The 15,299-nt window shown below is 39.5% G+C and overlaps 1 protein-coding gene across 1 annotated transcript in view; it reads right to left on the reverse strand.

Annotated features, from left to right (window-relative positions):
- The window catches only part of BMPR1B (bone morphogenetic protein receptor type 1B), a 398,414-nt gene extending 383,525 nt beyond the window's left edge, over positions 1-14,889 (reverse strand). Inside the window, exon 1 of the mRNA XM_032239562.1 lies at positions 14,803-14,889. The gene's annotated coding sequence lies outside the window, so the exon portion shown is untranslated. The remainder of the gene's footprint in view (positions 1-14,802) is intronic.
- Between the last annotated feature and the right edge of the window lie 410 nt (positions 14,890-15,299).

Below are 15,299 nucleotides of genomic sequence, written 5' to 3' on the forward strand. Positions count from 1 at the left end.
ACCCTTGACATGCATAACAAGCCTCCAGAATACACAAAGTCGCAGAGCAGAGGTCGCATCGTTAAATCCAGTAACATAATTTTAAAATAAGCTGGATCATTAGTGAAGCAAATATCTGATTATTTATGTTCAACATAAATATAATTTTCCATAATGGAAAAATTGTATTTTGGAATCTAAGCAGTCACTAAGGAAGCTTTCTATTTGTTACAAATTATACTATACCTTATTACATTTTTGCAATATTTATATTCCTGTGGAAAACCAAATGCTGATTACTGGATTAGCAAAAATGTGTTCATTTAACACATAGATAGTACCTGGAATATTAAATGTTTTAAATATTAAGTATTTTAGAAAGCAAATTTGTTATTTTACTTTTAATATCATTTTAAACTTTGCTTTCCTCATAACTCCTTGGCTTCATGTAAAATGTGTTTAAGCTGGTTATTTTGAAAACTAAAGATTTCTTTTTTACAGGAACTCTGCCTCAGCTGAACTCCACTGCCACAGCCAACAGGCTCTACTGCATTTTGCTCTGCAAAAAAAATAATAATAACATCATGCTTAAGACAAAGGGGAGTTCTCCTTCTGTAAAAAGTTGTGTGAAGATATGAAGCCAACTGGTTGGCTGGCAGACGGTGCCAGTATGGGCAGGCTGCAAACCAGCCTGGAGAACTGCTGCAGTCATTTCATTGCCATCCATTCTGATGTATTATGATAAATCAAATCAGAAACTGCCATGGCACTGCAGCCTGGGGAACAAGAGCGAAACTCCGTCTCAAAAAAAAAAAAAAATAAAAAATAAAGAAAGGATAAAATATAGGTAATATCGCTACTACAGATGATGACCCAGAGTCACTGAAATGTTAAAGAAAATTTACTCATAGGTGTTACAAAATGAACCTCTTCTTGAAGGTTTTTATTGTGCTTCTTAGTACATATTTCCTGGTCCTCCCCATAACTTAACATCAATCCTTCGTCAAGCCCCACAATGAGTATATGTCACAGTGCTTCCTTCAAAATAAGTTTTAAGTTTAAAAATATCATTTCAGATATATCAATTGATTTCAAATGATTCTTTTTCTTCATCTTGCCACCCTCTACCCTTAGCAAGTTACTGGGCTATCTAGTTCCTCACATTCACTAAAATGTCACTGTAGTTACCAAACAGGCAATATAGGGATCAAACAGAAAAGTCAATATTAGTAAATATGTGGTAACTTTGCTCTAAAAAACATTGCCAGTCCTCTCTGTATAGAAATGTTATATAACTGAAAGGGTAGAAAAAGGGAGGTTACAACACTTAAAGTTCAAACTATATTTTTTTTATAGAGTTTAAGTATTGTCTCTTTATCCATCTCTCTCCTCAGGATATGATCAATAACCCAAGCCTCTGTCTTGAAAGCTCTTTAATTATCCACCTTTCTCTGTGCACTAACAGCACCTTCCACATGCAATTACCATCTCATACAGTTGTCACATGTCTCAGGGCTGACAGTCTTTGTTTCATCAATAACTAGTAGAACATCTGGCTCTAACAGACCTCCAACATTTAAGTATGGATTTAGAAGCAGAGGATCCTGCATTAGAATCCAGCACTACCACCTGTTGAACCTCACTGAGCATTAAAATCCTTCATCGGTAAAATGGATTGACAGTAACTACTGTCTTCAATGTGATAGGCCTAGCCCACTGCCTGGAACATATAAAAGAAAACCACTGTAGCCTCTCCTTTTTTTTTTTTTTTTTTTGCTACTGCTGCTTGTATGTAATTGCATTTTAACCAACCACATTAAGTTTAAATTTTACCTCTTTTATCCACAGGCCCTTATGTTTCCCTAATTTAGTGTTGTAACTACTTCTCAGCAATTTGGCAAATTTCTAAGGTCTATGTATGCTAAAGTATAAGGTCACTGACGAATTTTACACATATAATCACGGGTTGGGGGGGTCCAGCTTTTAATTTTTTTGCAGGGGTAATTATGCCTTGGTAAGTTAAAACTTGTGTAGAGCCTCAAGAGAGAAACCAGACAATAAAATCCACTGGATTTTTTTTTAAGCCCTTGACAAGGTACTACCACAAAAGTTATTTTAATGAATTTAGTCATCATAGGATTAGATGAATTTTTACTAAAGAAACAAAGACAGTTTTAAAAAGGTATTATTTTGGCAGGAAAATCATAAACAGGGAAGGTGCTGGAAGTGGTCTTAACATTTTTATAAATGATGTAAAAGACAAAATATAGATTAAATTTTCCAGGTCTGCAAAAGATACTAAGTTTTTCCAGTATATGAAATGCCAAGTCAGTCGGATAACCTGCAAGATTTCCAAAACTTTATGAGTTACTAGGGGGAAAGGCATCAAATAAGATTCAAACTGGAAAACTATAGAGTTACTGTACTTCTCAGGGTAATGGGCCTTAGTTATCATAAAAAGGAGGTAGAAGTCGCCTCTGAAACACTGCATTAATAAGTTCCTGCAGCCAAAAAAAGCTAACAATGGCACAGACATTACTAGAGAATAGAAAAAGAAAACATGGTTCTCATCTTAACACCAGAGTTCATCTTTACTTGAAATACTACATGCAGTTCTGGTCTAACATAGACTAGCCCTCCAAAAATATCTGCTGCTGAATAAAAACTCTATAAACTTGCTTTCACATTAAAAAAAAAAAAAGCAAATAGAAACTGAGGAAATTCCAAACAAATAAAAATAAATTGATCAAGTGAACCACAGGATGGCCATATAAACAAAACAACAAAGATGAGCACTCTTTCAGTCTAGAAAGGTGAGGGCTGTAAGAAAACATTACAGATGTGAAGACTCTGCAGACCCCATATAACAATGGACGGCATGGACAAAGCAGAGTGCTAAGGAAATGTTGCCATACTTCAGCTACAATTTCCACTTTGGTTGAGGAGAAATATGAACTGAAGAAAAGAAATAAGCTAAACTCTAATCACTTTCCAAATATAGCGATAGTTTAATCAATGGCTGAGCACTGTGGTTTAGACTTAGGATAAGTAAGATATTTGGAGGACTTAATACCAAATTTTAAAAGTAAAATCATGGAACACCAATTCTAGTCTTCCCTAATATATCCCCTGATAACATCACCCAAAGACAAAATAACAGACTGAATCAACCTCACATTTCATAAATGTTCTCACCAACTTTTATCTTTCCCATACTCAGTCAATTTGTGCTCTGAATTATTTTTTGGTAGTGTGTCATCTTTGAATTTTTTTTTTGTTTGAGATGGAGTTTTGCTCTTGCTGCCCAGGCTAGAGAACAAAGGCACAATCTCAGCTCACTGCAACCTCGGCCTCCTGGGTTTAAGCGATTCTCCTGCCTCAGCCTTCCAGACATGTGCCACCATGGTCAGCTAATTTTGTATTTTTAGTACAGAGAGGGTTTCACTGTCTTGATAAGGCTGGTCTTGAACTCCTGACCTCAAGTGATCCACACAGCTTGGCCTCCCAAAGTGTTGGGATTACAGGCATGAGCTACCACACCCAGCTACAACTGTAAATTTAAATCTCTTTCTCTTTAGAGCAGGACTAGGTCATCTCTTTGACACACTTTACAGTATGGCATCAAAATCATTCACGTTGCATAAATATTTTACAACTCCATTTGTAAGAAAGACATTATTCACAAACTACAGATGTAAAATATCACTGTTAAACTGCACTACACCTTCCAGATTTAGAACAGATTCTAGAAAAGGAATTTAGAGGCTCATGGTAAGTCAGGGTGCATCCAAGTATGTTTCAGAAAATGTTTAAGAATGCATAACAGCTTTCAAACCACAAGTCTAATACAGGAAATTTCAAATAAAACCTGGAAAGGTGTTGATGAAAACCTATATAATGTAGTTACAGATATTTGTATGTCAAAGAGATTATATACAGGAATAAAACATGTCTAGATCGAAGTAATATCTATATTTTATACAGTACATGTCTGTGCCATTTTTAGCTATTTTTGTTATGGAAATTACATTCCTTTAAATGTTCAAAACATGAACATTTCATAAAAACATTTTAAGTGAAACTATGTAATGAAACAAGTGATTTCATAACAAAATAGAAGTATCTTCCTCTTATTCATTTAAAATATTACTAAAATATATTAAGATTGTGCCTACAAAATACCAAATCAACATTCTAATTACTCTAACTTAGTAAATTCCAACCAGAGAATGATGGAGTTAGTAAAGAAATACTGTTGATGTTCACAATAGAAATGAGTGTATTTTAATTCTTTTTGGCTCAGAGAAAAAGCAGTCACAGAAAGCTGTTTTCAAATTAAGTGCAAAAGTGAGAAAGGTAAGAAAATGTGAAAGGGGAAGGAAAAAATGAGTAGGTGAAAAGTAAAAGGAAATGCAAATGAGCATTCCTGTATCATTAAAATTTAGCGGGAAAATAGCTGCAATTCTGATATTCAGATTGTGGTAAATAAAGCAAAGTTCTGTTTGTTTTTTAGGAGTTTTTCTCTTTAAACTGTTAAGTCTGAGGTATTCGAGAAATAAAGACACTGAGTTACAGTCCATGCACCAAGCATATAAAATATACCCCATGCTGATCACAAAGAATAAATTTTAACAGCTAAAAACATGAAAATTGAGTTATTCAAAGCAATTTTCAATTTCTTTATGGCTCTGCAAATCAAGAGACTGCAATCAAAAGAAAATTAAGAAAACGTAGTACACCAAATCTTTAATCTGTTTATAGGAAGTTTTGGATTATCTGCCAGTTTTATAAATACCTATTTTTTTTTTAAGTAAGTGCCAAAAGTCAAATCATATGAAACATTTTTTGGAAAAAGTTCATTTATATGTGGCTGTTTATCTCAGCTTTAACATACTTTACAAAACACTGAAATGATAAAATGTAAATTGTATTATGTTACAAATTATTTTTTATAACTTCTATATTTAAGGAGGAAGCATATAATATCCATAAACATGCATAATTACAGGGTAGGAAATACATAATTTGCCTACAAAAATCACAAGGGTTTGATGACTGAAGCAAGGAGTGAATCAGGTCCATTGAGAATTACTAAGAAAAACATAATCAAACATAAATGCCACAGCATACAAAGATCATTTTCCAAATTGGTTCCAGAAATAGCTCCTAGGTTTCCATGAAAAGCTAATTTAATTCAATTAAACAGTATAGTATGGTTTTTCTCTTCAGAGAGGGTTTAAATATTTTCATTTGCTACAGATGTTAAAGACAAGTATTTAAAGGAGTGATTGATTTAATCTTGAGTGAGATGCAGATTCAAAGCTGCTGAATAAGGGCTTTTGAATGAAAACAACTTACTGACACATACATTCTCACCACTAGAGCATCCATTATGGATGAAGCACACAAAGTAAAGCTCATAACAAATAGCATGTTTATTTACATTATGTCCTGTCATATAAATTCAATATTAGTTCCTACTCAAAATTATAGGACAAGATAAAATATTTAGAGATAATGTTTGTTCCTCCATATTAGTACATTATTAGAATCCTACTTCGAACATGCAATGGTGGGAAAATATTTACAATTTAAAATTTAAATAGTTAAAATTTATTTTTGAATAATTTAGGTTTCCCTGGATAACTTTTCCACATTAATCTCAACATTATATAAATTCATTCACAGTCACTCAGGATGAGTAAGTAATGCCTCTAAAACAGCCTGGTCATGGATTCTTCTAAGTCCATCTGGCTTTTGGCTAGAAGACTGGAATGACTCACAAAAATGAAGCAACCTGAGGTCACCTACCCCAGGTCTTTTAAACAGAATTGCCAACAGCATACCAGGTGGTTCCAATTTCCGAGAACACTTAAAATGAGGGAGAAACTCATTCTAGATACACCATTTTATTTTCATATTGTCTCTGGCCGCAGAATTTGGTAAGGAAGGAAGCTCTTTTGAAATGTAGATTACCAATCATCTGAAGGCCAGAAATCACTGCATGTCTTGGATTGAGAATATTATGTAAATAAAGTCAAGTGAAAAATAAAGGAAGGACACAAAACCACAGTATATCATGCTCTCAATCCAGTAAAGAATAAAAAGACCCAAAATGCTAATGGTGGCTACTTCTGTGAGGTTTAAAAAAAAAAAAAAAAAGAGAGAGTGAGTGATTTTATTTGCTCCAGTTCCCTGTTTTCTCCAAGTTCACTTCAATGAACCGTCTTTACAATTAGAAAAAACAATAAGTAACTTTTTAGAAAATATTATACACTGTAAATCTTGTGCTCAGTGAGCTGCAGAGGCCCACTATGTACTCACAGCTATGGGGCTGAAAGTCTTTTTCTGGGTAGTGAAGGAAAGCACTCATTTTTACCTTTAAACATAAAAACAGTTAACAACAAAAGAAAGTCAGGAGCTGGTTTCCTGTTCTATCATGGATGAGGTAGGTGTAGGAACAACTCCTGGCAGTAAGAATGATCCCTTCATTTCAGGACACAATAAACTGGTGGAAATATTTAGCCAATTATTTGTACCAATTTTCTCCCATAGTGAATTCTGAGGAACATTAATCCAATGATATACACAGGGAAAAATACAAGTCCCATAGTCAAATGCCACTTTGGGGGACTGTCGATATTAATGCACGTTAATACAACAAAGGCTCAAAAAGGGTTGCAATTTAAAAACATCAGAAATTATCAGATTTCATTACTTATCAGACGTTTCTGTGATATTTACTATGAACCTGTCAAGGTTCTAAACACTTTACAAATAAAAATTCTAATCCTCAAACAGCCCTATGACATAAATACTATTATTGTCATTGACATTTTACAGATGATGAAACAGACACACAGAAGGTGCAGTAACTTGCCCAAGGTCTCACAACCAGGAAATGATACAGCCACGATTCAAACCTAGACAAACTCCAGAGTCCCCACAGTTAACCAGGAGGCTATGAGATCCCTCTTGGGCTGCACACCTAACATTCCACGAAACCACTGTTCCATGAAACACACTGGGAAAACAAATGCAATCAAGTAAAACATATTACTACATGTAAATTCCTTATCTGGATTAGTCAAGTAGCTCATATTACCTCAAACCCTAATTTTTTTTCTTTTTTTTTTTTTTTTTTGAGACAGTCTTGCTCTGTCACCCAGGCTGGAGTGCAGTGGCACAATCTCAGCTCACTGCAACCTCTGCCCACGGGTTCAACCGATTCTCCTGTCTCAGCCTCCTGAGTAGTTGCGATTACAGGGGCGCATCACCACACTCGGCTAACTTTTGTATTTTTAGTACAGACGGGATTTCACCATGTTAGTCAGGCTGGTCTCAAACTCCTGACCTTTGATCGCCCACCTCAGGATTACAGGCTGGAATTACAGGTGTGAGCCACCACACCTGGCCCCCAATTTTTCATCTGCTATGCGACAAAGTAGAAATAACAGTGGTGTCAGACCTTAAAAAAATTCTAGAATGTAATTATTAAACAAGAGAAGTTTGATTAAATTATGTTCCCTCTCTGTTGTCATTTAATTTTATTAGGCATCATAATTCAAAGGAACATACTCTCAAGTGCCTCTTAATTTCCAGAGGATTTTGTGTAGCAAGATTATTGGCCCAGTTTTCTTTTTCATGCCTATTAAACTTTTAACATAGTCTAAGAAATGTAACAAGCAGGAGATGAGGAACTCTGTGATCTTTAACTATCAAATTACACATTAAATATGTTTTAGAATGCATACATTGATGTAGATGGGGTTATTCATGCATGATTAAATTTAAAATGAAAGTCACAAAATGATACAGATGACCTTATTTTCATTTAAAAATACATAACAATGCATTAGAACATTCTTAAGGGATACACACACACACACACACATATATACAAAATTATTAATTTTAGGTAATAGTATAAAGCACTTTATTTTCTTAAGATTTATATGAAATTTCTAATTTTCCCGCCAAGATTGTTTGTATCATCATTGAGAAAAGCTTTTAATATTCAAATATTAAGAGCCTGAATAATACATGCAGGTTAACAAGAGCCACTTAGACATGCCCTGCCTTTCAGATGCTTGTGATCTCAAGTAAATGACAGTCCCTCCTATTACTCTCTACCACTGCACCCTATTTTTTTAATAGACCTAATTACAAACCTAAATTTTAAATATTATGTATAGTTGTTTATTTCCTGCTCCCTTCCCAGTCCTCCCAAATAGTGGCAAATATCCACCTTTTTGTATCCACAATGCATAGCACAGTGCCTGGCCCCAAACCGTGACTCTATAAATATGCACCTCATCCGTGAATAAAAGAGTAAAGGAAACAAAGCACATGTATAGAAGGTATACCGACTATCAAGTCACAAGATGTTCCAATAAACGGACACTATTTACATAAGAACTTAGGTTTGTGGATCGTTCTGCATAAACAGAAGCATATAATTAGGGGTGGAAAGAAGATGTCCAAAAGAGATAAGGGAGTACAACTGTTCTTATCTATGCAAGAAGACTCCAAAGAAGAAGAGACTTTCAGAAGCTGAATCAATAGAAAATGGGACTTTAATTGACACAGCTCCTGATAGGCTGAGGGAGTTTATTTATAAACAGACAATGTAATAGGTTGTGGGTAGGAGTGGAAAAGAACTCCAAGGGTAATGCAGTAAATCCAGGTGAGTAAAAGCAGGGAAGTTATTCCAGAGATTACCAGAATCTGGAAAGAGACAGTTATCTAGAGAAGGATACCTTGGGAGGAGCAATGACTTTCAGTACAGGAACACAGGCAGCCCAAGCTGATCTAGCAGGGAGGGAGCCAAGGAAATAAATACCTTCACTCTCTACCCACCCACCCTGTACTCTCATGCTGTGGCTTCGCAGTGACCTACGCTTTTAGAAGTCAAAGTTGTTCATCGAGGTTATTTTCCCTCACAGAGAGCATGAGGTAGAAGGGTTGAGAGCCGTTCTGGAGAGGCAACCAACATACATCCGACGTGGCGGCCAATGGTAATAAGCACGGTTTTGGCAAAATGGGGCAAGTCAGAAGGTTCCGATAACAGAAGAAACTCTTGACACATTGAAGAGGATCAAAAAAAAAACAGTGGGAAGAGAATTACTAAATACTTAAAAATGAAGTGATGCCACAACTGTCTGAAAGCCTGTTTGAGCAGTGCACCACGTTCCATAATCAAGGGAAGGATTTCCGGATAATCCTCCATTATGTGGACTATCATGGCTAAATGTGTATTGGAAAACAGCAGAATAGCAGCTTGTTTCAGAAAAAAGAATTGATGATAATACCTTTTATAGATGGTTGTAAAGTGTATTAGTTGGATAAAATTCACTGATTTCTGTCAGGAGATTAGATAAAGGCACCATCATTATCGACTTCCTTGGAATCATTTTACATTCGTAAATCATCAAATTAACTAGTGACAGATGTATCTGTACTTGTTTAAGTTCATATCTATCTAACTGCTATAAAAATGACTAAAATGTTTATCACAAGACAGCCAGGCAAGAAACTGTTATAAAGCGATACATTGGATTGTGTCTGTTTTCCTTTAGCCAATAAGTAAATACAATCTCCAGGAAAATCATTTACAAACTTGCTACTTAATACTTTCTAAAGCTGATGCCACATGTAGCCATATCCTTGTTGAAAGACAGGAAAAAATTAAATTAACTGAATCAAAACTACTGGCCTCTACAAGAGTGCATCCAAAGCAGCGTCCAAAGTTTTCAAAGTTGAGGGTTAGAGGAAAATGACACTCAAAGCTGATTAGAGGAATTCTGCCTTGCTTCCCTTCCTTTATACTGACACACTTTACTGAAAAAGAACTGAAGAGATGCTTGTTCAAGAATGCTCCCGGCTCTGCTTTTCGGAAAGTACCAAGCATCTCGGTGTAGACCAGGAATCATCTCTAGCACTTAGAACCTTACTGCAACACTTCCTAGGACACACCATAGGCTCTTATGTGCAAAAGGCTGGCAGCCCATAAGAGATTTCAGATGAAGTGAAGAGGTGACATCTGGGAACTCAAAGGTGCTGAGGTCTGAAATTCAAAAGTAAAAGAAAGTCTTGAACCAGTGAATTGCTGCAATGTAGATCCTGGCACACCCCCATCCCCCATCGCCGCCAAAGGGGGAAAAAAAAAAGATGATTTAAGTCCATGATTCTCCTATTACATGATAAGAACAATGTCTCATCAATCTCAAGGTTCCACCCTTGGCCAAGCCAACAAACCGTCAGCTACATCATTTTCATAGCCTCCCACATGGTCTTATTCAGGCACTCTTGCTCATACTACATACAGACATACTAAGTCATATTTGTTCACTTCTCTGTTTAAAATCCCCCAGGGTGTTCAATAGAATGTACTTTCAATAAAATGCATACTTTATGCTATGAACCTGGCCATTTCTCCAACCTCATTCCTGCCACTTCTTCCAATTGCCTGAGTCCAGCCTCCCTGGCCAGTGAGTGCCTAGCTTGCTACTCTTAGAGACAACCTTCCTGTGTCCTCTGCTAGGAAGTTCTTTCAAATCTTCATGGGGCTGGGTCTTTGTTCCTCAAGAATATCCTTACAGAGGCCTTCCTTGACCACCTCATATAAAGTAGCCCAATCACATGCTGTCATATCACCCTGTCTTGTTTTCCTAATGGCAAATTTAACTACTGGAAATAATCTTATTCACGCATTTGTTTATAGCTGTTTTCAGTCCCTAGAAGTTCAATGACAGCAAGGATCCTGTGTCTCTTAGAGTGGCAGTGTCCCCACAGTGTATAACAGTGCCATGCAAAGAGCAGGCACTCACACATTTAAGTAAAAATGAATGAGATTAAAACATTGGCATGTAAGTGGATGTCCTAAACATCGTAAAATTATTGCCTGACATAAATTATACATTATCCTTTCTTACTGTGATGAGCCCCATAAATACCCATAACAAAATGTTCTTTTTGTCCACTAAATCTTGGCTTATTTCTCTCTCTGTATTCTAGCCCTAAAATGTTTTATTTTCACTCAATTTAAACTATTAATTCAATATATGTGACTTTTTAATCTACCTTTCTAGCCCCAACCCCTCCTTTTCTCTGAATTCTGGCCTGCCTCTACATATCTCAACAATTCTACTTCACTTTCTGCCATCACATAAAATTCAGCATATGGAAACCTGAAATTATTAATAGCATCTCTGAGCCAAAATCAGTTTTTCCTTCTGTCCTTAATACTTTTACCAACCATCCTCCAAATACCCGAATTTAAAAGCTAGAAATATCTTAATTATGAAATTCAAGAACTGGAAGAGAGACTGGAGGACAACAAGTGGTCTTCAAGCTTTTTTAAAGCTGTGTTAGCCTTTTTAAAAACAAAAGCTTACCCAGAAGTCTGATATGTAAAACAGATGAATTTGCAGTTGTTCTGGGAGTTAAACTGGTAGTCTCTGAAGAAAACTTCAAAAAGAACTACTAATGTGGTCCAAACTTCTCCCTTAGACACACACACACACACACACACACACACACACACATACACGCATGCACACATAGAATTACAGAGCAGAAAATGTAAGTCCAGAGAGCTTAAATATTCTTTGCAGGTAAGAAATAATAATTCTGCCCAACACAGTTATCACACAGAACAATGCTTAGCACATAAAAACAACTTAGGAGTCAAGGTTCTAAAAGATCAGTATTACCTTGATGCTTATATGCATCAGAAACGATTATCAGTCATTGCAAAGTGATAAATTTCATGCATGGCTTCTATAGGGTGACATGAAAAGAAATCTTCAGAGTTTAGAGTATAACTGCCAGCTTCTAATTATAGCCATATTTACCCACTTCTAGTGAAAGAAGTCAAACAAGAGTCCAATGAAAAGAACTGTGGCACTGTGAAAGAAAGCAAAGTCTTGATTCCACAGCCATTCTACCCTCACTTTCTATTTCTGAGCATGGATTTCAAACTCTCTGGGCCTCATCTTCTTCATCTTCAATATTATTAATGTGTGTGATGTCATGCTAAGACTTTTTCAATCCTAAGTCTACGATCTGCTATCACACTATTCTAAAGTATTTCTCTTGAGCAACTGCATCTACGAAGAATCAGTATCAGAAGTTAGAGGCAATTTGGAAAAGAATCAATAGTCCTACAAGGATTTCTTGAGTATCTATCATATACCAGGTACTCTGCTGGGCATCTGAAATCCAGAGAAAAAGAAGGGACACTATCTCACCTCAATGAGATAACAGTCGAACAAGGAAGCTCCAAGCAAGTAATCATATAGCACCGAGGTGGACACCAAAAGAGGGGCACTCAGAAGCCAGAGAGGCAGAGGTAAAGGGGCTTCTGAAAGTCTGGAAGGCTCTGCTAGGTTGGAGTAGGTGACAACTGACTTTGGATTTGGATGATAAATACGAGTTGAGTGCTCAGAAACAGCTGGAGGAGGTGCTATATGTGCCAAAAGATAAGCACTTTTTAAACTGCCTTATACTTTTAAACAAATAATAATAAATCAGCATTTACTGCAATAAAAATACTTTATCAAGCCATCTCACAGAGTTCCCAAAGCTTATGAGGAAAAATTTAAGTCAATTTCCTTTTAATAAATATTATTTAACGACTGGAACATTTTTGAGAAACATACATAAGCAGGCCATGGCAGCACGTCACTCAGGGACAATAACCTAACAGGGAATTTTAGACAACCTGGCCTAAATGCTGGGCAGCACCTGGCAGACAAGGTGGCAAAGCCCCTATAAATAGTGATGATTCACTAACATGACATAAATCAAGACTTTAACTCACCAAAAACTAACATTTTGATTTAAAAACACAAATCAGTGCCATTAAAATTCATCAGCGGCCTCTAGCACATGAGTAATGAGATCATATCAACTTATATCATGTAACTGAAAAGAAAAGGTGGTTTTTCGAAATGGTAATTCAGATTGGACAAATAACACACTGTATCAAGTTTTGTAGCTCTAGGCCATATTTTGCCAAACACAAAGGTACATTATGCATGACTAAAGAAAACAGTGAAAATCAGAGCAATTAATTTCCCAGCTATGTTTCCCATAAAAAAGACATCACTACTATGATCTGCTTACAACACACAAACTTTTTTGTGTGGCACAATGATCTAAGTGTGTAATAACTTACATATTTCACTAAGATGTAATATCCTTCAAAACATCCTTATAATGAAAGTTTTCCAAAAACATTATTGATCCCTGGAATGTGTCATGTTTTAAAATTACTGACAAATCCTTTACTATTTTCTTTACAGTTAGAAATAATTCTTCTTGATCACCAGAGTGTAAAGAGGTATAAAGTACAAAGACTGAATATTTCCTTACATGCAAACGTCCCAGTTGACACAGGACATTTCCCATAACTTTCCCAAAACAATAATTAGGAGAGTTGTCACTGGAATCCTAAAAGTATATGTAAGAAAACAGAGATTCGTTGGCATCAATCTCGCACAGCCAAGAGATTTCCACTAAGTGCTTTCTCAAATTATTTTCAAACACTTTTCAGCTGAACCCTCTCGCTTCCAGTGGAGCCTTCTATGGTTTCGCTGCAGAACTCGGGAACCGTTTCTCAGGTGGCTCTGCTTCACTGCAGCTAGGTTTAGCATTAATATATTATCTGTTGGAGGCAATGAAACCTTTGTGCCCGCTCGTGGTCACAGACCTCACCTTGGTGGAAAGGTGGCTAAGTAAAGAGCAGTTCCTAATAAGGAAACTGCAGCGTTTGCACTTAGAACAAACAGCAGGACCCCGCTGGAGGGGTGCAGCTCTGAGGGAGCACGACCCGCACCGCAGCGGATAGGCTCTTCTCCAACACCGCAAAAGACAGGCGGAGACTCGGAGCCCGGACAGAAAGAGGGACGAGCAGAGAGATGGGCGCAGAGAGCAAGAGACGGGGAGCCGGGGAGATCGGTGGCAGAAAGCTTCTTACGAAAGAGAGAGACATCAGCAAAGTGTGGGAGAGTGACAGAGTGAAGAGGATGTGGGGACAGACGAGGGACACACTGGGAGAGCCAGAGCAGGCGGTGGGGAGAGGGAGACAGACACATAGAAGGAAAGGGAGACCGCGGGGAGAGGCAAAGGATAGCAATAATGAGAGGAAGGCAGAGCTGAAGGGGGAGAGAATGAAAGACCCAGAACTTGAGACAGACAGACAAGCGTGGGCGGGGGGAGGCAGGCAACAGCGGCCGAGACAGAGCCCGGTCCGAGAGACCGGGACCAGCCCACTGCGCACTTTACCCCGCGGCAAAGCTGGGTCTCGGGAGGCGTCCGGGGCAGGTGGCTCGGCCTGGGGCTGGGTGCCCGCGAGTCCCGCCTGGGCTGGCCCTGGGCCCCCGCCCCGCCGCCCGCCGGACTCCCTCCTATTTCCCGGATTCCGCGACTGCCCTCAGCTAGCCCTCCCGCCCCATCCCTCCGCTCGCAGGTCCGACTCCCAGCCTCGGCGCGTCCCTCATGCCCCAGCTCCGGAGCACGTGTCCCGCCCGCCGCCGCCGCTCGCCTGCGCGGGCACGAGGCCTCGGGGTCCCGGCAGAGCCGCCCGCGCACAAAGCCGAGGCGGCCCCCGCCCGACCCCGCCGCCCCAGCCGCGCAGCCCGCCCTCGCCCTCGCGCGCTCTGTCCTGCCCGGGGCGACCGCCGCCCAGCCCCGCTCCCGGCCGCTGCCCGTCCCGCGCCGCCCCTCGGTCTGACCGGCTCTCTGGCCGGCTCGGCCGGCCCCCGCGCTCTCAGAACTGGGCCACCCGCAAGGCACGGGGCCCCGCCGCGCGCGCCTCACCCGCGGCTGCGCTCCCGGCTCCGGCGTCCTCGGCGCCGCGGTCTCCGCTCCGCCCGGCGCCCCGCGAGGCCCCGCCGACTCCGCGCCCCGCGCCCGGCCGCGCCGTCAACTTCTGGCCGCCGCGGCCGCTCCGCCGCCGCCGCCGCCGCCGCCACCGCGGGACTTTTTTTTTCCTCTAGCTCCTCGGCTGCCTCAGGAATTTTTTTTTTTCACTTGCCCTCTCCAGCTCCCACTAGTGATTGGAGACTGAGAGCCAAGTACTTAGCGGAGGGATTACACTTCTCAACGCACTTGGAGCGGCCCCAGCGCCACCGCCTGTGTGCGGAGCGCTGAGCGGACTTGGGGAGCTGCGGGGTGCGGGATGGAGACAGCCGGGGTCGAGGGGTGCGCTTCCCAAGTCCCGTCCGCTGCTCAGAGCATCCCCAAGATTTCCATCTTGGGTGCTGTCCTGGTTATGTTTAACAGGGTTTCCAGAAAACCTCTTGGTTTGAAGAACA

The sequence above is a fragment of the Sapajus apella genome, unplaced genomic scaffold (assembly GCF_009761245.1).
Source record: "Sapajus apella isolate SASKATOON/1434 unplaced genomic scaffold, GSC_monkey_1.0 scaffold45, whole genome shotgun sequence".
NCBI lineage: Eukaryota > Metazoa > Chordata > Mammalia > Primates > Cebidae > Sapajus > Sapajus apella.